Source organism: Lolium rigidum, chromosome 6, assembly GCF_022539505.1.
Source record: "Lolium rigidum isolate FL_2022 chromosome 6, APGP_CSIRO_Lrig_0.1, whole genome shotgun sequence".
Taxonomy (NCBI): domain Eukaryota; kingdom Viridiplantae; phylum Streptophyta; class Magnoliopsida; order Poales; family Poaceae; genus Lolium; species Lolium rigidum.
The window spans coordinates 138,144,671-138,170,344 of record NC_061513.1 but is presented as its reverse complement, the minus strand read 5'-3'; positions in this window follow the sequence as shown (position 1 = coordinate 138,170,344).

Sequence of the window (25,674 nt, the reverse complement as noted above, 5' to 3'; positions counted from 1 at the left end):
CCCCAACACACCTAATAGGTGCACTAGTTCGGCGAAGAGATAGTGAAATACAAGTGGTATGAATGAATATGAGCAAGTAGTAACGGCGCTGTAAAAGTGCTTGCCGGCGTGCAGTTGATGGTAGTAATATTGGCAGAAGTAAAGATGCAAGAAAAACAAGAAACAAGCAAGCGATAGCGTATTTAGGAACAAGGCCTAGGGATCATACTTTCACTAGTGGACACTCTCAACATTGATCACATAACGTAATAAATAGATAGATGCTAGACTCTACACCCTCTTGTTGGATGATGAACACCACTAATCGTGTAGGATTACACGAACCCTCAATGCCGGAGTTAACAAGCTCCACAATATTCAATGTTCATATTTAAATAACCTTAGAGTGCATGACAGATCAACATAACCAAACCAAGTACTAACATAGCATGCACACCGTCACCTTCACACTACGAAAGGAGGAATAGATCACATCAATACTATCATAGCAATAGTTAACTTCATAATCTACAAGAGATCACAATCATAGCCTACGCCAAGTACTACACGATGCACACACCGTCACCATTACACCGTGCAGGAGGAATAAACTACTTTAATAACATCACTAGAGTAGCACACAGATAAATTGTGATACAAAACACATTGCAATCATAAAGAGATATAAATAAGCACTTCACTATGCCATTCATAACAATGAATAAGTATTCTGTGAAATATAGCCTAAGAGACCCACACGGTGCACACACTGTCACCTTTACACACGTGGGACAAGGAGTCTCCTGAGATCACATAAGTAAAACCCACTTGACTAGCATAATGACATCTAGATTACAAGCATCATCATATGAATCTCAATCATGTAAGGCAGCTCATGAGATTATTGTATTGAAGCACATAGGAGAGAGATGAACCACATAGCTACCGGTACAGCCCCGAGCCTCGATGGAGAACTACTCCCTCCTCATGGGAGACAGCAGCGTTGATGAAGATGGCGGTGGTGTCGATGGAGAAGCCTTCCGGGGCACTTCCCCGTCCCGGCGGCGTGCCGAACGAGACTCCCGTCCCCGCGATCTTGGCTTCGCGATGGCGGCGGCTCCGGAAGGTTTTCTCCGTGGTTTCGTCGAACGTGATAGGGTTTTCGGTCGGAGACCTTTAAGTAGGCGAAGAGGCGAGTCGTGAGGGTCCACGAGGCGCGACACACCAGGGCGGCGCGGCCAAGGCTCGGGCCGCGCCGCCCTAGTCGTCCGGCGGCACCTCGTGGCCCCACTCCGTGCGCCTCTCGGTGTTCCGGAAGCTTCGTGGAAAAATAGGACCTCGGGCGTTGATTTCGTCCAATTCCGAGAATATTTCCTTACTAGGATTTCGAAACCAAAAACAGCGAAAAACAGAACTGGCCCTTCAGCATCTCGTCAATAGGTTAGTTCCGGAAAACGCATAATATATGACATAAAGTATGCATAAAACATGTAGATATCATCAATAATGTGGCATGGAACATAAGAAATTATCGATACGTCGGAGACGTATCAAGCATCCCCAAGCTTAGTTCTCTGCTCGTCCCGAGAGTGTAAACGATAACAAAGATAATTTCTCGGAGTGACATGCCATCATAACCTTGATCATACTATTGTAAGCATATGTAATGAATGCAGCGATCAAAACAATGGTAATGACATGAGTAAACAAATGAATCATAAAGCAAAGACTTTTCATGAATAGTACTTTCAAGACAAGCATCAATAAGTCTTGCATAAGAGTTAACTCATAAAGCAATAAATCAAAGTAAAGGTATTGAAGCAACACAAAGGAAGATTAAGTTTCAGCGGTTGCTTTCAACTTATAACATGTATATCTCATGGATATTGTCAATGTAAAGTAATATAACAAGTGCAATATGCAAGTATGTAGGAATCAATGCACAGCTTCACACAAGTGTTTGCTTCTTGAGGTGGAGAGAGATAGGTGAACTGACTCAACATAAAAGGTAAAAGAATGGCCCTTCGCAGAGGGAAGCATTGATTGCTATATTTGTGCTAGAGCTTTGGTTTTGAAAACATAAAGAGAGCATAAAAGTAAAATTTTGAGAGGTGTTTGTTGTTGTCAACGAATGGTAGTGGGCACTCTAACCCCTTGCCGTACAAACCTTCAAAGAGCGGCTCCCATGAATTATTTTTATTTTTGGGTGGCACTCCTTCCAACCTTTCTTTCACAAACCATGGCTAACCGAATCCTCTGGTGCCTGCCAACAATCTCATACCATGAAGGAGTGCCTTTTTATTTTAGTTTTATTATGATGACACTCCTCCCCACCTTTGCTTTCTCAAGCCATGGCTAACCGAATCCTTCTGGTGCCGTCCAACAATCACATACCATGGAGGAGTGTCTATTTAGGTTAATTAATTTGGGACTCGGGAATCCCATTGCCGCCTCTTTTTGCAAAATTATTGGATAAGCGGATGAAGCCACTAGTCCATTGGTGAAAGTTGCCCAACAAGAATGAAAGATAAACACCACATACTTCCTCATGAGCTATAAAACATTGACACAAATCAGAGGTGATAAATTTTGAATTATTTAAAGGTAGCACTCAAGCAATTTACTTTGGAATGGCTGAGAAATACCATGTAGTAGGTAGGTATGGTGGACACAAATGGCATAGTGGTTGGCTCAAGGATTTTGGATGCATGAGAAGTATTCCCTCTCGATACAAGGCTTAGGCTAGCAAGGTTATTTGAAACAAACACAAGGATGAACCTAAGTGCAGCAAAACTCACATAAAAGACATATTGTAAACATTATAAGACTCTACACCGTCTTCCTTGTTGTTCAAACTCAATACTAGAAATTATCTAGACCTTAGAGAGACCAATTATGCAAACCAAATTTTAGCAAGCTCTATGTATTTCTTCATTAATGGGTGCAAAGTATATGATGCAAGAGCTTAAACATGAGCACAACAATTGCCAAGTATCAAATTATCCAAGACATTTTACCAATTACTACATGTAGCATTTCCCGTTTCCAACCATATAACAATTAACGAAGCAGCTTCAACCTTCGCCATGAACATTAAAAGCTAAGAACACATGTGTTCATATGAACCAACTGAGCGTGTCTCTCTCCCACACAAGCATGTATGATCAAACTTATTCAAACAAAAACAAAAACAAACAGACGCTCCAAGTAAAGTACATAAGATGTGACCGAATAAAAATATAGTTTCAAGAGAAGGAACCCGATAATGTTGTCGATGAAGAAGGGGATGCCTTGGGCATCCCCAAGCTTAGATGCTTGAGTCTTCTTGAAATATGCAGGATGAACCACCGGGGCATCCCCAAGCTTAGAGCTTTCACTCTTCTTGATCATAGTATATCATCCTCCTCTCTTGACCCTTGAAAACTTCCTCCACACCAAACTCGAAACAAACTCATTAGAGGGTTAGTGCATAATAAAAATTCACATGTTCAGAGGTGACACAATCATTCTTAACACTTCTGGACATTGCCCAAAGCTACCGGACATTAATGGAACAAAGAAATCCACCCAACACAGCAAAAGAGGCAATGCGAAATAAAAGGCAGAATCTGTCAAAACAGAACAGTCCGTAAAGACGGATTTTATAGAGGCACCAGTACTTGCTCAAATGAAAATGCCCAAATTGAATGAAAGTTGCGTACATATCTGAGGATCACTCACGTAAATTGGCATAATTTTCTGAGTTACCTACAGAGAATTAGGCCCAGATTCGTGACAAGCAAAGAAATCTGCTTCGCTGCAAGTAATCCAAATCTAGTATGAACCTTACTATCAAAGACTTTACTTGGCACAACAATGCAACAAAACTAAGATAAGGAGAGGTTGCTACAGTAGTAAACAACTTCCAAGACTCAAATATAAAACAAAGTACTGTAGCAAAATAAACACATGGGTTATCTCCCAAGAAGTTCTTTCTTTATAGCCATTAAGATGGGCTCAGCAGTTTTAATGATGCACTCGCAAGAAATAAGTAGTTGAAGCAAAAAGAGAGCATCAAGAAGCAAATTCAAAAACAAATTTAAGTCCTAACATGCTTCCTATGCATAGGAATCTTGTAAATAAACAAGTTCATGAAGAAGCAGTAGCAAGCATAGGAAGGCAAAAACCAGTTGTAGCTTCAAAAATTTCAGCATATATGAGAGGTGTTTAAGTAACATGAAAATTTCTACAACCGTATTTTCCTCTCTCATAATAACTTTCAGATGGCATGCATGAACAGACTCAACAATATAAGTATCACATAAAACATCTTTATTCACATACATAAAAGTATCATTACCCTCCACATAAGCATAGTCAATTTTATTGGTAATAGTGGGAGAAAATTCAACAAAGTAGCTATCATTATTATTCTCATCAAGTGTAGGAGGCATATTATAGTCATAATTAAACTTTTATCCTCCATAGTAGGCGGCACCAAAAGACCAATATCATTTATAATCATCATAAATAGGAGGCAAAGTATCACAAGTAAAAATTTCCTCAATGCTTGGGGGGCTTTCCTAGACTTATTAGGATGCGAAACAATATTAGAAGCATCTTGATGTCTACGGGTGCTTCTATTCTTGTAGACAGTGTTGGGCCTCCAAGAGCAGAGGTTTGTAGAACAGCAGCAAGTTTCCCTTAAGTGGATCACCCAAGGTTTATCGAACTCAGGGAGGAAGAGGTCAAAGATATCCCTCTCATGCAACCCCGCAACCACAAAGCAAGAAGTCTCTTGTGTCCCCAACACACCTAATAGGTGCACTAGTTCGGCGAAGAGATAGTGAAATACAGGTGGTATGAATAAGTATGAGCAAGTAGTAACGGCGCCGGAAAAGTGCTTGCCGGCGTGTGGTTGATGGTGGTAATATTGCAGGAAGTACAGATGCGATAAAACAAGTAAACAAGCAGCGGTAGCAGATATTTAGGAACAAGGCCTAGGGATCATACTTTCACTAGTGGACACTCTCAACTTTGATCACATAACAGAATAAATAAATAGATGCTAGACTCTACACTCTCTTGTTGGATGATGAACACCACTAATCATGTAGGATTACACGAACCCTCAATGCCGGAGTTAACAAGCTCCACAATATTCGATGTTCATGTTTAAATAACCTTAGAGTGCATGACAGATCAACATAACCAAACCAAGTACTAACATAGCATGCACACTGTCACCTTCACACTACGAAAGGAGGAATAGATCACATCAACACTATCATAGCAATAGTTAACTTCATAATCTACAAGAGATCACAATCATAGCCTACGCCAAGTACTACACGATGCACACACTGTCACCATTACACCGTGCAGGAGGAATAAACTACTTTAATAACATTACTAGAGTAGCACACAGATAAATTGTGATACAAAACACATTGCAATCATAAAGGGATGTAAATAAGCACTTCACTATGCCATTCATAACAGTGAATAAGTATTCTGTGAAGTATAGCCTAAGAGACCCACACGGTGCACACACTGTCACCTTTACACACGTGGGACAAGGAGTCTCCGGAGATCACATAAGTAAAATCCACTTGACTAGCATAATGACATCTAGATTACAAGCATCATCATATGAATCTCAATCATGTAAGGCAGCTCATGCGATTATTGTATTGAAGCACATAGGAGAGAGATTAACCACATAGCTACCGGTACAGCCCCAAGCCTCGATGGAGAACTACTCCCTCCTCATGGGAGACAAGCAGCGTTGATGAAGATGGCGGTGGTGTCGATGGAGGAGCCTTCCGGGGCACTTCCCCGTCCCGGCGGCGTGCCGGAACGGAGACTCGTGTCCCCCGGATCTTGGCTTCGCGATGGCGGCGGCTCCGGAAGGTTTTCTCCGGTTTCGTCGAACGTGATAGGGTTTTCGCGACGGAGACCTTAAGTAGGCGGAAGGGCAGCCTCGGAGGGGACTTGGTGGGACCACACACTAGGCCGGCGCGGCCAGGGCTTGGGTCGCGCCGCCCTATTGTGTCCCCACCTCGTGGCCCCACTTCGTTTCCCCTTCGGACTTCTGGAAGCTTCGTGGAAAAATAGGACCCTGGGCGTTGATTTCGTCCAATTCCGAGAATATTTCCTTACTAGGATTTCTGAAACCAAAAATAGCAGTAAAACGAGAACCGGCACTTCGGCATCTCGTCAATAGGTTAGTTCCGAAAACGCATAATAATGACATAAAGTATGCATAAAACATGTAGATATCATCAATAATGTGGCATGGAACATAAGAAATTATCGATACGTCGGAGACGTATCAGCATCCCCAAGCTTAGTTCTCGCTCGTCCCGAGCAGGTAAATGATAACAAAGATAATTTCTGGAGTGACATGCCATCATAACCTTGATCATACTATTGTAAGCATATGTAATGAATGCAGCGACAAAAACAATGGTAATGACATGAGTAAACAAATGAATCATAAAGCAAAGACTTTTCATGAATAGTACTTTCAAGACAAGCATCAATAAGTCTTGCATAAGAGTTAACTCGTAAAGCAATAAATCAAAGTAAAGGTATTGAAGCAACACAAAGGGATATTAAGTTTCAGCGGTTGCTTTCAACTTATAACATGTATATCTCATGGATATTGTCAATGTAAAGTAATATAACAAGTGCAATATGCAAGTATGTAGGAATCAATGCACAGTTCACACAAGTGTTTGCTTCTTGAGGTGGAGAGAGATAGGTGAACTGACTCAACATAAAAGTAAAAGAAAGGCCCTTCGCAGAGGAAGCATTGATTGCTATATTTGTGCTAGAGCTTTGGTTTTGAAAACATAAAGAGAGCATAAAAGTAAAATTTTGAGAGGTGTTTGTTGTTGTCAACGAATGGTAGTGGGCACTCTAACCCCCTTGCCGGACAAACCTTCAAAGAGCGGCTCCCATGAATTATTTTTATTTTTGGGTGGCACTCCTTCCAACCTTTCTTTCACAAACCATGGCTAACCGAATCTCGGTGCCCGCCAACAATCTCATACCATGAAGGAGTGCCTTTTTATTTTAGTTTTATTATGATGACACTCCTCCCCACCTTTGCTTTCTCAAGCCATGGCTAACCGAATCCTTCGGGTGCCGTCCAACAATCACATACCATGGAGGAGTGTCTATTTAGGTTAATTAATTTGGGACTGGGAATCCCATTGCCAGCTCTTTTTGCAAAATTATTGGATAAGCGAGATGAAGCCACTAGTCCATTGGTGAAAGTTGCCCAACAAGAATGAAAGATAAACACCACATACTTCCTCATGAGCTATAAAACATTGACACAAATCAGAGGTGATAAATTTTGAATTATTTAAAGGTAGCACTCAAGCAATTTACTTTGGAATGGCGGAGAAATACCATGTAGTAGGTAGGTATGGTGGACACAAATGGCATAGTGGTTGGCTCAAGAATTTTGGATGCATGAGAAGTATTCCCTCTCGATACAAGGCTTAGGCTAGCAAGGTTATTTGAAACAAACACAAGGATGAACCGGTGCAGCAAAACTCACATAAAAGACATATTGTAAACATTATAAGACTCTACACCGTCTTCCTTGTTGTTCAAACTCAATACTAGAAATTATCTAGACTTAAGAGAGACCAATTATGCAAACCAAATTTTAGCAAGCTCTATGTGTTTCTTCATTAATAGGTGCAAAGTATATGATGAAAGAGCTTAAACATGAGCACAACAATTGCCAATTATCAAATTATTCAAGACATTTTAGAATTACTACATGTAGCATTTCCCGATTCCCACCATATAACAATTAACGAAGCAGTTCAACCTTCGCCATGAACATTATGAGCTAAGAACACATGTGTTCATATGAACCAGCGGAGCGTGTCTCTCTCCCACACAAGCATGATGGATCATATTTTATTCAAACAAAAACAAAAACAAACAGACGCTCCAAGTAAAGTACATAAGATGTGACCGAATAAAAATATAGTTTCAAGAGAAATGACCTGATAATTTGTCGATGAAGAAGGGGATGCCTTGGGCATCCCCAAGCTTAGACGCTTGAGTCTTCTTGAAATATGCAGGGGTGAACCACGGGGCATCCCCAAGCTTAGACTCTTCACTCTTCTTGATCATAGTATATCATCCTCCTCTCTTGACCCTTGAAAACTTCCTCCACACCAAACTCGAAACAAACTCATTAGAGGGTTAGTGCATAATCAAAAATTCACATGTTCAGAGGTGACACAATCATTCTTAACACTTCTGGACATTGCTCAAATCTACTGGAAGTTAATGGAACAAAGAAATCCATCCAACATAGCAAAAGAGGCAATGCGAAATAAAAGGCAGAATCTGTCGTAACGCAACGATCCGTAAAGACGAATTTTAAAGAGGCACCAGACTTGCTCAAATGAAAATACTCAAATTGAATGAAAGTTGCGTACATATCTGTGGATCACTCACGTAAATTGGCATAATTTTCTGAGTTACCTACAGAGAATTAGGCCCAGATTCGTGACAGAAAGAAATCTGTTTCTGCGCAGTAATCCAAATCTAGTATGAACCTTACTATCAAAGACTTTACTTCGCACAACAATGCGATAAAAATAAGATAAGGAGTGGTTGCTACAGTAGTAACAACTTCCAAGACTCAAATACAAAATAAAAGTACTGTAGCAAAATAAACACATGGGTTATCTCCCAAGAAGTTCTTTCTTTATAGCCATTAAGATGGGCTCAGCAGTTTTAATGATGCACTCGCAAGAAATAGTATTTGAAGCAAAAGAGAGCATCAAAAAGCAAATCCAAAACCTATTTAAGTCTAACATGCTTCCTATGAAAAGGAATCTTGTAAATAAACAAGTTCATGAGGAGCAAAGTAACAAGCATAGGAAGATAGAACAAGTGTAGCTTCAAAAATTTCAGCACATAGAGAGGCATTTTAGTAACATGAAAATTTCTACAACCATATTTTCCTCTCTCATAATAATATCCAGTAGCATCATGAGCAAACTCAACAATATAACTATCAAATGAAACATTCTTATCATGAGTCTCATGCATAAAATTATTACTCTCCACATAAGCATAGTCAATTTTATTAGTTGTAGTGGGAGCAAATTCAACAAAGTAGCTATCATTATTATTTTCATCATCAAATATAGGAGGCATATTGTAATCATAATAAAATTTATCCTCCATAACAGGCGGTAACAAAAGACTACTATCATTATAATCATCATATATGGGAGGCAAAGTATCATCAAAGTAAATTTTCTCCTCAATGCTTGGGGGACTAAAAAGATCATGCTCATCAAAACCAGCTTCCCAAGCTTAGAACTTTCTATATCATTAGCAACAATGGTATTCAAAGTGTTCATACTAATATGTTCCATGGGTTTTTTAATTTTCGCATCAAACCATCCATGTCTTAAATCAGGAAATAGAATAAGAAGCTCATTGTTGTCCATTATGCCAAACTAGTGTAAACAAGAAACAAAAAGATGCAATTGCAGGATCTAAAGGAAATAGCTTCGAGCACACACACAACGGCAACAGAAAAGTACTTTTACCTGGGACCGGAGTATGAGTGCCTTTTACCTTTCCTCCCCGGCAACGGCGCCATAAAAGTGCTTGATGTATACGGGTGCTTCTATTCTTGTAGACAGTGTTGGGCCTCCAAGAGCAGAGGTTTGTAGAACAGCAGCAAGTTTCTCTTAAGTGGATCACCCAAGGTTTATCGAACTCAGGGAGGAAGAGGTCAAAGATATCCCTCTCATGCAACCCCGCAACCACAAAGCAAGAAGTCTCTTGTGTCCCCAACACACCTAATAGGTGCACTAGTTCGGCGAAGAGATAGTGAAATACAGGTGGTATGAATAAGTATGAGCAAGTAGTAACGGCGCCAGAAAAGTGCTTGCTGGCGTGTGGTTGATGGTGGTAATATTGCAGGAAGTACAGATGCAATAAAACAGTAAACAAGCAGCGGTAGCAGTATTTATGAACAAGGCCTAGGGATCATACTTTCACTAGTGGACACTCTCAACTTTGATCACATAACAGAATAAATAAATAGATGCTAGACTCTACACTCTCTTGTTAGATGATGAACACCACTAACTGTTTAGGATTACACGAACCCTCAATGCCGGAGTTAACAAGCTCCACAATATTCGATGTTCATGTTTAAATAACCTTAGAGTGCATGACAGATCAACATAACCAAACCAAGTACTAACATAGCATGCACACCGTCACCTTCACACTACGAAAGGAGGAATAGATCACATCAACACTATCATAGCAATAGTTAACTTCATAATCTACAAGAGATCACAATCATAGCCTACGCCAAGTACTACACGATGCACACACTGTCACCATTACACCGTGCAGGAGGAATAAACTACTTTAATAACATTACTAGAGTAGCACACGGATAAATTGTGATACAAAACACATTGCAGATCATAAAGGGATATAAATAAGCACTTCACTATGCCATTCATAACAATGAATAAGTATTCTGTGAAGTATAGCCTAAGAGACCCACACGGTGCACACACTGTCACCTTTACACACGTGGGACAAGGAGTCTCCGGAGATCACATAAGTAAAATCCACTTGACTAGCATAATGACATGTAGATTACAAGCATCATCATATGAATCTCAATCATGTAAGGCAGCTCATGAGATTATTGTATTGAAGCACATAGGAGAGAGATTAACCACATAGCTACCGGTACAGCCCCGAGCCTCGATGGAGAACTACTCCCTCCTCATGGGAGACAGCAGCGTTGATGAAGATGGCGGTGGTGTCGATGGAGGAGCCTTCCGGGGGCACTTCCCCGTCCCGGCGGCGTGCCGGAACAGAGACTCCTGTCCCCCAGATCTTGGCTTCGCGATGGCGGCGGCTCTGGAAGGTTTTCTCTGGTTTCGTCGAACGTGATAGGGTTTTCGCGACGGAGACCTTAAGTAGGCGGAAGGGCAGCCTCGGAGGGGGCCTGGTGGGACCACACACTAGGCCGGCGCGGCCAGGGCTTGGGTCGCGCCGCCCTATTGTGTCCCCACCTCGTGGCCCCACTTCGTTTCCCCTTCGGACTTCTGGAAGCTTCGTGGAAAAATAGGACCCTGGGCGTTGATTTCGTCCAATTCCGAGAATATTTCCTTACTAGGATTTCTGAAACCAAAAACAGCGTAAAAACAGAACCGGCACTTCGGCATCTCGTCAATAGGTTAGTTCCGGAAAACGCATAATAATGACATAAAGTATGCATAAAACATGTAGATATCATCAATAATGTGGCATGGAACATAAGAAATTATCGATACGTCGGAGACGTATCACATCTTCACAGAAAATAATATGACCATCTTCTACATTTTCAGTCACAAGATCTTTAACTATTGCAACAGCAGGTTTAACCTTTATTTGTTCTTCAGGTTCTATAGGTTTCTTTGCACTTTTATTAACCGCACTAGATAAAACAGAGTACTCCTTCATTTTAGCAGGGAAAGGAGTTTTTTCAATATAATCTTCAGGAAGAATATGATCAACAGTTTCAATTATAGCACATTTATTTATAGATGAATCAGTTTTATCTTTATATGGTTCTTGATACTTATCAAAATTCTTCCTAGGCAATTCAAAGTGAGAAGCAAAATCTTTATAAAAGTTTGCAACGACTTGAGAATCAAGACCATAAGTAGCACTCATATTATGAAATTTATCAGTATCCATAAAAACTTCAATGCATTTATAATCATAGTTTATACCTGACTCTCTATCTTTGTCGTGCTCCCATCCTTCAGTATTCTCCTGGATCCGATCAAGAAGGTCTCTTTTAAACTCTTCTTTGTTGCGTGTAAATGATCCGGAACAAGAAGTATCCAAGCAAAGTCTTATCTTGAAAAGACAATCTTGCATAGAAATTATCAATAATAATATTACCAGGAAGCTCATGAATGGGGCATTTGAGCATTAAAGACTTCAATCTCCCCCAATCTTGGGCAATACTCTCTCCATCATGAGGCCAGAAATTATATATGCGGTTCCGATCTTTGTGAATTTCACTTGGAGGATAGAATTTGGAAAAACATAAAGGCACAATGTCCTCCCAATCAAGAGAATCCCTATTCTTCAGCAATTTATACCAGTGCGCTGCTTTACCAGACAGCGATATTGAGAATAGTTTCTTCCTAACTTCATCCATAGCGATACCTGCACATTTGAATAATCCGCATAATTCATGTAAAAACAGTAAATGATCACCAGGATGGACAGTTCCATCCCCTTCATAGCGGTTATCCACAACACGTTCAATAATTTTCATAGGTATTTTGTATGGAACCTCTTTCTCACCTGGCGCCTCATCCACTACCTTTGCAGTAGTAGTAGATTTCCCAAAGAGGAATTCAAGAGAAGACCCCTCCATAATGAATTATAGCAGCGAGTGCGAAAAAAAAACAGCACGTATAGTAAAGGTTTCCCTTACCAATTCCACTTACCAATAGCGCTTCACTCCCCGACAACGGCGCCAGAAAATAGTCTTGATGACCCACAAGTATAGGGGGTGTATCGTAGTACTTTCGATAAATAAGAGTGTCGAACCCAACGAGGAGCAGAAGGTGTTGACAAGCAGTTTCTATGAAGGATTCAATGTAAATGCTCACAAACAAGTATTCAGGGGTTTTAGTATAGCAGTTGAATAAAGTACAAGTAAGTAAAGTGCGAGAGAAATAATTGCAGCGAGTGGCCCAATCCTTTTTAGCACAAAGGACAAGCCGGTTTGTTTACTTATAATGACCAAACGTTCTTGAGGACACACGGGAATTTAGTCTAGTGCTTTCGCTTCATATAGCTAATTAATCTTCATTGTTTTGATAAGTGTTGTGTGGGTGAACCTATGCTAATGCACCGCCCTTCCTAGGACTAATACATACTTGTGATTATACCCCTTGCAAGCATCCACAAATACAAGAAAGTAATTAAGATAAATCTAACCACAGCCTTAAACTCTGAGATCCTCGCTATCCCTCCCGCATCGATATACCAATGGGGGTTTAGGTTTCTGTCACTCCGGCAACCCCGCAATTAGCAAACGAATACAAGATGCATTCCCCTAGGCCCATAAATGGTGAAGTATCATGTAGTCGACGTTCACATGACACCACTAGAAGAATAACACCACAATTTAAATACCATAACATTGAATACTAACCAACATAATTCACTACTAGCATTTAGACTTCACCCATGTCCTCAAGAACTAAACGAACTACTCACGAGACATCATATGGAACATGATCAGAGGTGATATGATGATGAATAACAATCTGAACATAAACATTGGTTCAATAGTTTCACTCAGTAGCATCAATAACAAGTAGAAATCAACACCGGGAGAGTTTCCCCTATCAAACAATCAAGATCAAACCCTAATTGTTACAGCGGTGACGAGGTGCAGCGGTGGAGATGGCGGTGATGATGATGGAGACGATGGTGATGATGTCCAGCTCGATGACGATGACGATGGCGTCGATTTCCCCCTCCGGGAGGGAATTTCCCCGGCAGATTTCAGCCTGCCGGAGAGCTCTTTTCTCTCTGGTGTTTTCCGCCCCGCAGAGGCGGCTGTGACCCTTCGCGACTATCCTCTGGTGCTTAGGTTTTCGGGACGAAGATGTACGCGAAGGAGAGGAGGCCAGAGGGGGCTGCGGGCCCCCTCCTCACAAGGAGGCGCGGCCAGGCCTTGGCCCGCGCCGGCCTATGGGGTGGGCCCACGGTGGCCCTCCTCGGCTCCCCCTTCTGGCTCCCTTCGTCTTCTGGAAAAATAGGATTTTTCATATAATTTCCGTCAACTGTTGATCTTCTGAAATATTGCATTCTAACGGCGCTTTTTCCTCCAATAATCATGAAACATGCAAAATAGATGAAATAACATAAGTATCACCCCTAAATATGAAATATATCAATGAATAACAGTAAATTATGATATAAAATAGTGATGCAAAATGGACGTATCACCCTTATATTGGGAGCAAGGTCTCGATAGGTCTGTCCGGGTAGGACTAGATTACAAAGAGTGTTACATCTAAACTTTTCTTGTTTCTTCGTCTTCTTGCCTTGTCCTTCAAGAATCCTTCATGGGAACCGACATAGCGGCCCACCTTGGTCGGTGGATGAGATTTTCATGGGCCCCTGGTTGGGTCGTAGGAGGTAGCGTAATACTAGTTACCCGAAGGGTAATGCCCACATCAGTAGCCCCCGAGTGACTGGCCGAAGAAGCTACGGGCAGGGACTAAAATTGCCTTCTGTCGAACGTATATCAATACCGGAAGATATCGAATCCTTCAAGATAGTAATGTGTTTTGTATCGGGTGCGCGTTCAGCGCTCCCGATGGGAGTATCCCCCGAGTCTAGGCAGGGATGCTTGTAACCGTATATAGACTCAAGCTGTACTACTCGAATGTTTTTCTTCATCCGATATGTTTTTATATTGGGTCTTCAAATAAGGCCATGTTTGTTAGTAGTACGTAAAGGATATTGAGTAACGTGTCCAGCTTTACTCAATAAATCGATGTTGGTTAACTGCCGAATGGCAAAACAACGCTACTCTACACAGAATCAAGTCCCCGGGCATGATCCTCGATCTTGTGACTCCTTCGGGTTCATAATTTCTATCGGGTGCGCGACAAGCGCTCCCGATGGGAGTATCCCCCGAGTCTAGGCACAGATGCTTGCAACCGTGTGTAGACTCAAGTTGCACTACTCGAATGTTGTAGATTTCTTCGGATGCTTCATGAGGAGTCGATACTTTTGATGACATCATCGATGACGTAGCCACTGCGGTGGTTTGATTGACATGACATGATCTGACGGGCCCACCCTACTTCTGCGCGGTCAGTTAAGAATTGACTAGTGTTTGTGCATTGACCGAGGTGCCTCCTCGATTCCCGCGCGTAGTGGGAGTAATGGGCCACCGGTTTTATCTCTCCTTCCGGACACGTGTACTACTGGATCCTCGCCCATCTTCCCACGATCACCAGAGTAACGGCCACGATCTCCAATCATTCCCTGTTATAAATAGGAGTCCTTTCCCTGTTTTCACTTTTTACGCCTCCATACTGCTCATCTTCTTCCTTGCCTCCTCCTCGCCATTGCCTCTGCTTTCACGAGTTTACCGACCATGGGCAAGAAGAAGGGAACCACTGGCTCCGGTGCTTCTGCGAGCGCGACCAAGGTTGGTCTTGAATGGTGCGGCTCCACCATCTCCAAGCGTGAGGAGAACAAGATGAGGATGCTTGGCCTCATCTCTTCTGCCGAATCGGATTTCATTCATCCAGGTTCTGCTTCTCGCCCAAGGCCTCCCAAAGGCTTTACTGTCATGTTTGCTGATTTCCTGTTTCATGGGTTCTCTCTTCCTGCCTACGAATTTCTCCGTTCTCTCCTTTTCTTCTACGGGATTCAGCTCTAGTAGCTGAACCCTGTAAGGGTACATTTCCCCTATGTGTGGTTTTGGTAATTAATGACAACTCCTATGGACTAATGTTTTCATTGAGTTTATATGAAGGAATATTCCATAGGTACTACTTGTATTCGATGTGTTAGATTCAAGTATGGATGCCATGAAGATAAAGATATACCTTGTGTATTGGCATCAAGATCATCAATTTGAAGATATATATGTGATATGATCAAGAAGAAGAAATGAAGATAGAGTTCTTATGTGGAACTCAATATTAGCCATGCTCTAGCTTATGTGATAAGCAACGAATGATCAAGATCTTGAGTGCTTGATTCCAAGTGAAGAATTCTTTATACACTCAAGATAGTATGATAGAGCATGAGAAGATACAAGGTTGACCAGTACAAAGAGTGAAGAATAGATTCAAGTTTGGTCAACACATGAAGCATGAAGAATGTGCCACGTGAAGTCACGTGGTATGGTAAGCTTTGTCAATTATGCTTCATGAACTAACCCATCATATATGTGCCCTTGTGTTGTCTATATGGGTTAGGTATCTTTCCATGGGCATGCATCAAAAGTGAGATCTCATATAGCCCATGAGAGGATGACGGCAAGTGGTGATCGTCATCAAGGTTGAGTTGGGCAAGTTCAAGTTGAGCATCTCGAGAGGATTATATGCTTGAAGCTTGCCGTCCATTTGATGATAATGGACATGTGAAGATGTACATCAATGGAGCTTTCCCATCATAGTGTATGGGGGAGCATTTGTGAGTCTTCACGAAGTAACGATGATCAAGTAAGGCATTCCGGCTTGAGTGAAGGTTGAAGAGCTATCATCAAGATCAAGCGAGATGCGCAAGGCAAAGGTATGGCCTTGCTAGGTTTTCCTTTTACCGATCTCAAGGTGGTTGTTGGGAGACCATATTATAGGATAGATAGCCGCACTATCAAGAGGGGCTTTCGGTTGGGTAACTTGATCGCATCGTCTTAGGGAGCTCAATCATTTGCATACTTTGCATATCCCTATTGCTTCTTAGTGTTTCTCTGTGAGAGGTTCTTGAGCTTGTTGCTAGCTTTACAACAAACCCAAGTTCATCGAAAACGGAATCCGCATGCATCATATTTCATGTCAAAATTGGTTTCATGTCAATCGGGGTCCGGACACAAAAGTTATCACCGTTTTTGTATAACATGTTTTCCTGCTGGCCCGGTTTCTCACCCAGCGTGACCGGCCGTCCCACCGGATGGCCCGGTTCAAACCGGCCCCTAGACTGGTGCCAACCGGGAACTATCCAGTATTTCTTCCAGCTTCGCCCGGTGCTGGTCCCGCCTGTGGCCCGGTTTGGACCGGCCGGGTCCGGCCGGTGGCCCGGTTTGACCGGCCCCTGGACCGGACGACCCGGTCCCAGGCCCGGTTGACCGGCCTCCTCGACGGTTGACTCAGCCCAACTTTTCCCCAATGGTTATATTTGCTCTTGGGCTATAAATATCCCTTCTTCCACCTTGGGCTGGATAAGTTCTTCCACTCTCTCTCCTCCATTGTTGACTTTGAAGAACTTGCCCTCTCTCTTTATTTCCCCCATGGTTCTTGCTCATTCTTGAGGGATCTAAGAGAGGAGATCTAGATCTACAATCAACACCAATCCATCTCTCCTCTAAGTGAGGGGAACCCTTTGGATCTAGATCTTGGAGTCATTTGTTGATTTCCTCTTTGTTCTTCCTCTCTAATTTCATCCTAGCATTTGTTGCTTTGGTGGGATTTGAGTGTGAAGGATTTGAACACCTCTAGTGTTCTTGCTTTGCATCATTGCATAGTGTTGAGCTCTCCACCACGATTAGTTCGAGTGAGAGACCGTGAGCTTGTTACTCTTGGAGGGAGACCTCCTAGTTGGCTTGGCGGCTGGTGCTCCGGTGATCTCTTCAATGAAGATTGTGAAGAGGCCCGGGTGATACGTCTCAAACGTATCTATAATTTCTTATGTTCCATGCTACTTTTATGATGATACTCACATGTTTTATATACACTTTATGTCATTATTATGCATTTTCCAGAACTAACCTATTGACAAGATGCCGAAGTGCCAGTTCCTGTTTTCTGCTGTTTTTGGTTTCAGAAATCTTACACAGGACATATTCTCGGAATTGGACGAAATCAAGGCCCACGATCTTATATTTCCACGAAGCTTCCAGAACACCGAAGATGGACCAGAGGGGAGGCCCAGGGCCCCCACACATGGTGGCGGCGCGGCCAGGGGGGGCGCCCCCCTAGTGTGTGGGACCCCCAGACCCCTTCCGACTCCGACTCTTCGCCTATATAAGTCGTCGTGACCTAAATCTTCGATACGGATTGACGAAACTCCAGAAAGACTCCAAGGACACCGCCGCCATCGCGAAACTCCGTTTCGGGGGACAAAAGTCTCTGTTCCGGCACCCTGCCGGGACGGGGAATTGCCCCCGGAGTCATCTCCATCGACACCACCGCCATCTTCATCGCCATCGCTGTCTCCCATGATGAGGAGGGAGTAGTACTCCCCTGAGGCTAAGGGCTGTACCGTAGCTATGTGGTTCATCTCTCTCTCCCATGTGATCTTTATGTGATCATGAGCTTTGTGATCTAGTTGAATATCATCTATGTGCTACTCTAGTGATGTTATTAAAGTAGCCTATTCCTCCTTCATGATGTAATGTTGACAGTGTGTGCATCATGTAGTACTTGGTATAAGTTATGATTGTGATCTCTTGTAGATTATGAAGTTAACTATTACTATGATAGTATTGATGCGATCTATTCCCCCTTTCATAGCTATTGTTGACAGTGTGTATGCTATGTTAGTACTCGGTCTAAATTGCAATGGTCTATCATGCACTCTAAGGTTACTTAAATATGAACACCGAATGTTGTGGAGCTTGTTAACTCCTGCTTGAGGGAGCTCTTGTAGCCCTACACAATGAATGGTGTTTGTCATCCAACAAGAGAGTGTAGAGAAAGTAGTATTTGTTTATTCAGTTATGTGATCAATGTTGAGAGTGTCCACTAGTGAAAGTATGATCCCTTGGCCTTGTTTCCAAGCATCGAATCACCGTTTACTTACTGTTCTGTTGCATATTTACTTGCTGCCATATTTTATTCAGATTGTTATTACCACTCATATTCATCCATATCACTTGTATTTCACTATCTCTTCGCCGAACTAGTGCACCTATACATCTGACAAGTGTATTGGGTGTGTCGGGGACACAAGAGACTTCTTGTATCGTAATTGCTGGGTTGCTTGAGAGGGATATCTTTGTCCTCTACCTCCCTGAGTTCGATAAACCTTGGGTGATTCACTTAAGGGAAACTTGCTGCTGTTCTACAAACCTCTGCTCTTGGAGGCCCAACACTGTCTACAGGAATAGAAGCGTGCGTAGACATCAAGCTATTTTCTGGCGCCGTTGCCAGGGAACGAAGAAAAGCTACACCACAGAGATTTCTACCTCCCATGTCAACCACGCGCCAGTTGTGGACAGCACCGGGCTTCTCCTTCGTGGAGCTTGTGAAGTGGTTGTGGAGCTTGCCATCTCCGGAGTGGAGGAAAAACTAACCATAAGGAAAGGGCCATTATCCTTCGTGGGTTTGGCTCGGAGAATAGGGTGAGCCTTCATGGCGTTGGGGAATCCTTCGTGGGACCTCCACTCCTCTAAACGTGATGTACCTTCTTACAAAGGAAGGGAACACGGAATACATCCTCGTCTCCGCGTGCCTCGGTTATTTCTATACCCGAGCTTACTTTCCATGTGATAGCCATCGTGCTTGAAGTACATATATCTTGCTATCACTTGTGCTACATATATCTTGTGCCTATCTTGCTTAGTTCTAATTGTTGTTGTTGCACTTAGGTGAGCCTAGCATATTTAGGGTTTGTGCTTGTAGAATAAACATAGTTTAATTCCGCATTCTTACAAGCCAAATCCGTAAGAGTTTTTAAACGCCTATTCACCCCCCTCTAGGCGACATCTCGTCCTTTCAAAGCCCAATTCCATCCTCCACCTTTCCATCTTTATTACTGTGTGTGATGTCTTCCTTGGCATTGACCCCCACTGGGGCTTGTGGAGGAAGATTTTCTATGTCAAACGCCACAATGGCATTGATGGTCCCATGTTGTTGGCGGTGTCAGCTTCGTCGTCGGGAAAGAGGTCAACTACTTCGACTATCCAATGAAAGAATCAGTTCAAGGCTGGCGACAGAAGTGGTTTTATCTGCGAGACATCCCAGTGTCAGGACGACGCTCCAATCTGCCTCCTTTCGAGGATGTCCTCTCTGCAGTGCCGAAGAAATCCCGGCGAAATACTTTGACTGCTGAAGAAAGTGCCCTAGCTGATCAACTGTACGACAAGGTCTTGGACAGTTGGACCTGAAGAATGCAGGAGGTCTGACGATGTGCGGCACTGAGGTGGTTTCAGTTTTTCTAAAGCGTCGGGTGCAACCGCTGAAGTTAAGGCCTCATCAGCTATGGCTGTACAATGGCGTGTCAGATAAATCAAGGATCAGTTCAACCAAGGTATACAAAGAAGATCTTCGAGATGAGGTGCGGCGTCTAACGCGCCTCAGCCAGAAGGACAATAATGTTATGACTTCGGCTCGCCCTCCTCTCGACCTTAAGCATCTTCCCTCTAAGGTAATTTTACTCGCATTTGCATCAGATGTTATTTCTTTGTTTCTGAATCAGAATCTTATAACTTTTTCTGTCGACAGGCTTCTACCGTTGCTCAATGTTATCCTCCTACACCCGAAAGTGGGGTAGCTCCAGAAGATGACGATGCTTCAGAAGAGACTGAAGATGAACAACACATTTTTTAGGACAACGACGTCCAAGGTGACGAAGCCCCCGAGGATGATGCCTTCACTAAATCTATGCGACGCAGGAAGATCAATGAAGATTTGATAGCGATAGCAGAATCAGGTCCTAGCGGACAAGATGATGATGTTGACGCAACTGCCCCCCTGCTCCTTCTCGCGACAGTTCGATCCTCAACCTTCAAAAAGGCCATCGAAACTCTTCGCATATGAGGATGACATCGAGTCCATATCGTAAATATCTTCTTACTTCTTTTTGCTTGTATTTAGTTTCTTTCTACTTCACTGAATTTTATTTCATTCAGCTCTGAGGATGATGACGAGATTCCTCTCCCGAAGAGGGAAAAAATATTGTCTGAAAAGGCAGAATCTTCAAAGGAATCGATGCCCAAAGTTGATTGAATGACCACTCCTCCGCCACGATCAGTCGTGGCCAAGGTTCCTATGTCAACAATTATTCCTGCAACAACTTCTCCCGCTCCTTCATCCTTGCGTGATCATGTAAGCAATAGATAATAATTGTAGTACTTGCTAGCCCCCGAGCCGATGATTGGCTTTCTGAAAGAAGTCGAGTATAGGCTAAGATATACTTGTTGTTTTGACATACTTTTTCAATTCCTTTGCTACAGCCAATCTATGCCACAGTTGATGTTGTGGCAGATTTTGCTGACCAATTCAGTCGGCTAGAAGCAGAGAACATCCAGCTTCGCAAAGCTGTTAAAGCTTCAGCTGACCAACTACTGGAAGCCAACAAGCTAGCAGCTAAAGTGCAAGGCAAAAATACATGCTTAAAGGAGGAGCTGGAAAAGCTGAAGAAGAAGGATGGCGGATGATCAAGAAGCACAACACAAAGCTTTCATGGAAGCCGATGAAAAGGAGGGTTCCCTTCGAGAGTCCATCGAGAATTTGTTGAGTAAAATTCTCCAGAGTTGTATGATATTTCTTTTAGAATACCCTCCTGACGCGACGAATTGTGTTTTATGATTTTCTAGATACTGCCGATATGCCTATCGATCGTAGAAGCAAACTTTGGGTCAACTCGATGTTGGATGCTCTTTCCTTTGCTATTGAATCCGGCAACCAGCTCCAAGATCTGTTGAATTTGGGAATCTTGACCCTAAGACTTGTTGTGAATGGTGGGATCACTCCTATATACCATTTCAACACTCAACAACACCATTTGGGTCAAGCCAAGTCAAATTAAAACTCAAATGCAACATATGCATAGAGGCATATGTGACACATAGCCATAATACCCAATTCTTGTTCTATGACTTTAAACCTTGACCAAATGATGTGAAACCATCTCTAAACCTAATATAACACTAAATTGACCCTAACCCATGCCCAAGTAAAGCAAGGGGAACAATTTACAAGAATATTGAAATTTGACATATCACCTCTTATGTGTTATGGCCATTTTTGCAAATCTTTGAACTAGACCTTTTGGAATAGGTTCAATGGTTTGGAAATGTTCCTAAACTAATAAGAATCACATTAGAGTCAAGAAAAATCAAATCAAATGGGGAGAAATCAAATAGTGAGAAAATTCCATTTTCACTCACATACACACTTAGCCAATTTTGCAAATCTTCACCAAAGGCCACCATTGCTTGATCCATTGCTTAAAGAATACTTATATATGATAAACAAACACAAAGGCATCAAAGAAACCAGAATCAAATCCAAGAAAATCTCAAAACCAACATACATGTGATAATGGTCAAAATTGAGTTTTATAAAATGTTCCTCACTTTACCCCCTGGTTTTGGCTTTTCTTCAACCAACCTTGACCAACTCTTGCCATGTCATCCAAGACCATGTCAAGGTGAACAACTTTTATGTTGACCACTAGTGCTAACTTTGACCAGGTTGACCAGGGTAGATTTGACAAGTGGGGACTTTGAAACTATGAGAAGATCATACCAATTTTGAAATCTTGCAAATCTTCACCAAAATGAATACCACCACCACCATTCTATCACATTAATTGTATGAATGAAGTTCACCAAAAAGAATTTCGAAATTCAAATATTTTTCCCATGCGGCCATTTCATCGAGCACATGGCAGGCAGCTTTCCAGAATTGTGTTACATCCTTTTACACTTTGGATTTTTGCCTAAACCGACTTTAACATGTGATGATCACCTCCTCCTGCAACCCCTGCATCAAGCCCTGTCCTTGCCCCGTCGTTTAAAGTGTGGAGAAAATCCTAAACAAAGCATGTCGTGCACCATGCCGGCCACCCATGCACTTGATCGACCTAGCCCTCCCCTCTCTCCTACACCATGTCTAAGAGCATCTCTGGAGCACAAGGACTCTGCCAATGCACGGCCCTGGCTCGCGCGCGCATGGCATTGGCCAAACGAAGCGTGCCCAAACCGTGCCAGAGCACGCCAGTACGCACGCTCACCGCGCACTAGACGCGCCAGGACGCCATGCGCTCGAGCACCCTCGCCCTCCTCTGCAAAGCCTACGCCTGCGTCAAGCACCACCACCCTCACCTCTACCCCGTAGACATGCTCTCCAGCTCGTGGAGGAAACGTCGCCGTCGCCATCATCGCAACTCTGCCGCCACGGTACTGCAAGTACGCCACCGTCGCCAGCACGCCTCAGACCATCATTCGGCATGCCATCACGCGCGTTAGCTCCGCCTAGCCGTCGCCTACCTCCTGCGCTCCCTAGCTTGCCCCTTCGCTCCCTGGACAGCCATCGCCGTCGACGAACCTTCGCAGCACCCGCGGCACCCCTTCATCCGCTATAAATAGAGGAGCTATGAGCTCCATTTCTTCACACCATCTGCTCCCCTCTCATCCCTGCCTCTTCTCCACCCATCAATTCGACACCACCTCGCCGGAGAAGCTCCAATTGCAAGCTCGTAGCCGCCGGAGCTCACGGAACATCTACATCGACTGGAGCCTCGCCGAGCTCCGCCGCTGTACCAGGGACTTCCTCATCTACTTCCACTTCACCGAGCAGCTTGCCCTCGATCGCCGGCGGCCTGGTACGCCCTCCGACCCCCTGGTCACGCCGCCAGCACGTCGGGATCTCGTCGGAGACGACGATCCTCGACCGCCCGATCCCTTTCTAATCCAACGGTGCACATCCCGCGTACCGTTTCGCTGGTTTAATAGCCATTGACGGGTGGTCCCCACCTCGTCGTGGCGGCCCGCCTGCGCCGTGATGCTAGTTGGGCTGCGCTGTGTCGTTTAAACTCGTTTCGGCCCGTTTACGTTTCCCGCCTAGCCCAAAAATTTAAAAATAGATTTGTTAATTATTCAAATACCCTCGTCGATGCTTTAGTAAAATTTGAATAGTTTGAAATCTACAATTCCAAATCTAGCAAACTTTATATCGTTGGAAAGCTAATGAAATTATCTATCCAATGCCACTGGTCCCATCTCCAAATTCATAGTAGAATTAAACTGATTAGAATAACAAGACAGGGACTTTTACAACTTGAAACTTTATTTAAATTTCAACCACAATTGATTTTGAGTTGATTCCAACTCTCATAAATCACAGATGTTGTCCTCTAATTGATTATGCAATAATATAGCTAAGTTGTTTGAATAATCATGGGCTAGAAGCAAAATATTGGCTACGTAGTCAATACTAGTCCATTTAAACTATTTCAAATTTTAGGAATTTAAATCTATGAGGTGTAGCACCTCATTTAAATCATTTTCTCAAGTGATATGAAGTAATGTGATGACCTCTATTGCTAAGGTTCATATTTGCTCACTTGTGGAATTTAAATCAATATAGTTTTTAAATTGCAATGGTTATTTAAATCACATGAGATGATGAATCTCATTTAAATCACTTTTCTCAAATAATAAGTGTGAAGTGTTGACCTTGGTCAACATGTGATCATCCCTGGTTATTTGAGAAGATTAAATCTTAAGAAGATTCAATGAGAGGAAATTATTTCCCCAAACCAAAGAGAAACCCTAATTCCAATTTTCAATGAGAGGAAATTATTCTCCTATTATTAAATAAGGAAACCCTAGCATAATTTGGGAATAAATGTTAAATAGTGATGCTAGATCATTTGTGTGAGCCAATAAGGCTAATTAAGACTACTTAAGTGTGGTTTGGTGATTGTATCCTCGTATTCGTTTATAGACGCTAGTACCGGAGACTATCAAGAGGAAGAGGTCTTCTACCAAGAAGAAGAGCCAGAGAACTTTGATCACATCACCAATCAAGGCAAGCTATTACCAATGCAACTAGACTAGTGCAAAGCTCTACCAGAGCAAGGCACCATTATTTTTACTTTATGCTTAATGCTCCTATCCCAAGTTTTTACTTTACAAGCTCTACTAAATTTTGTTTATCAAAGTACTTTTTGATTCATGATTCACTTAGTTTAGTTATGGAGTAGTCACTACAAGAAAAGCTGCCATGGCCGACGAAGTTGAAGTCGCGCCGTGGTTGCTGGTGTACCATGGCCAACGATTTTGGTCCCTCCGTGGTGCATGTCAAAACTTTTTTTTTCTCGTTTTTGAGGCCACCTAGCCCGACGAAAGCGGCCAAAACGTCGCGTATGGTGGCCCGGGACGTGGTGCATCGCGAATTCTCGGTTCGCCGGCCGAGTCAACGCAAATCCGCACCGCCGAGGGATGTAGGGCCCAGATGGCAGCCTCTCTTGCATTGTTTTTTTTCTCGATCGCGCCATCTCGTTCAACGTTCTCCGATCGAGCCGTTTACGATGCAGGATCATGGGACTCAGAATGACTCGGTGAACCACCAAAACCGATGGTTGGGTTCGGATGCGATACCATTCCAATTTTACAAGTACCCCCACAATACTCCGAACTGGGTAAGGCTTAGCCGGAAATTTATGTGTCTTAGTATGGGTTCCCTCTAAAACAAGCGTCATCGGGGTTAAGTGCCGAGGCCGCCTCTACAACAAAAGGAATGATGTGAAATGACGTGAAATGAGGTGAATGTTCGGCCCAAGCCCCCGTGCGCTCCTAGCCGACCGTTTGTCTTCACCGGGAGGCCAAGCTCATGGGGAGAGGTGCCTATACTAGGATATGTAAATGAAAGGTTAGGATTGGTAGTTCGCGCATCGCGTACGCATAAATCGTGGCCGGGCCACTCCCCGACGAACTATTGCAATTGTTGTGGCACAAGTGTACAACCTCTCGCAGTAGTTTAACCTATTCGAACACGCATGTCCGCGGCCATGGAGCACTGGAAAGGCCATACTCGCTCCGTCATCGTAACTTTTCTAAAAATATGAATGGTGACTTGTGATTTGAATTGAAAGGTGACTTTGCCTTTGAATCACAACGGAGTTATGGGAATGACACTAATGTTCCCACTTGAGTTTAGCAAATGAAGAAGTTTGGAATATTAAAAGTACTTATGA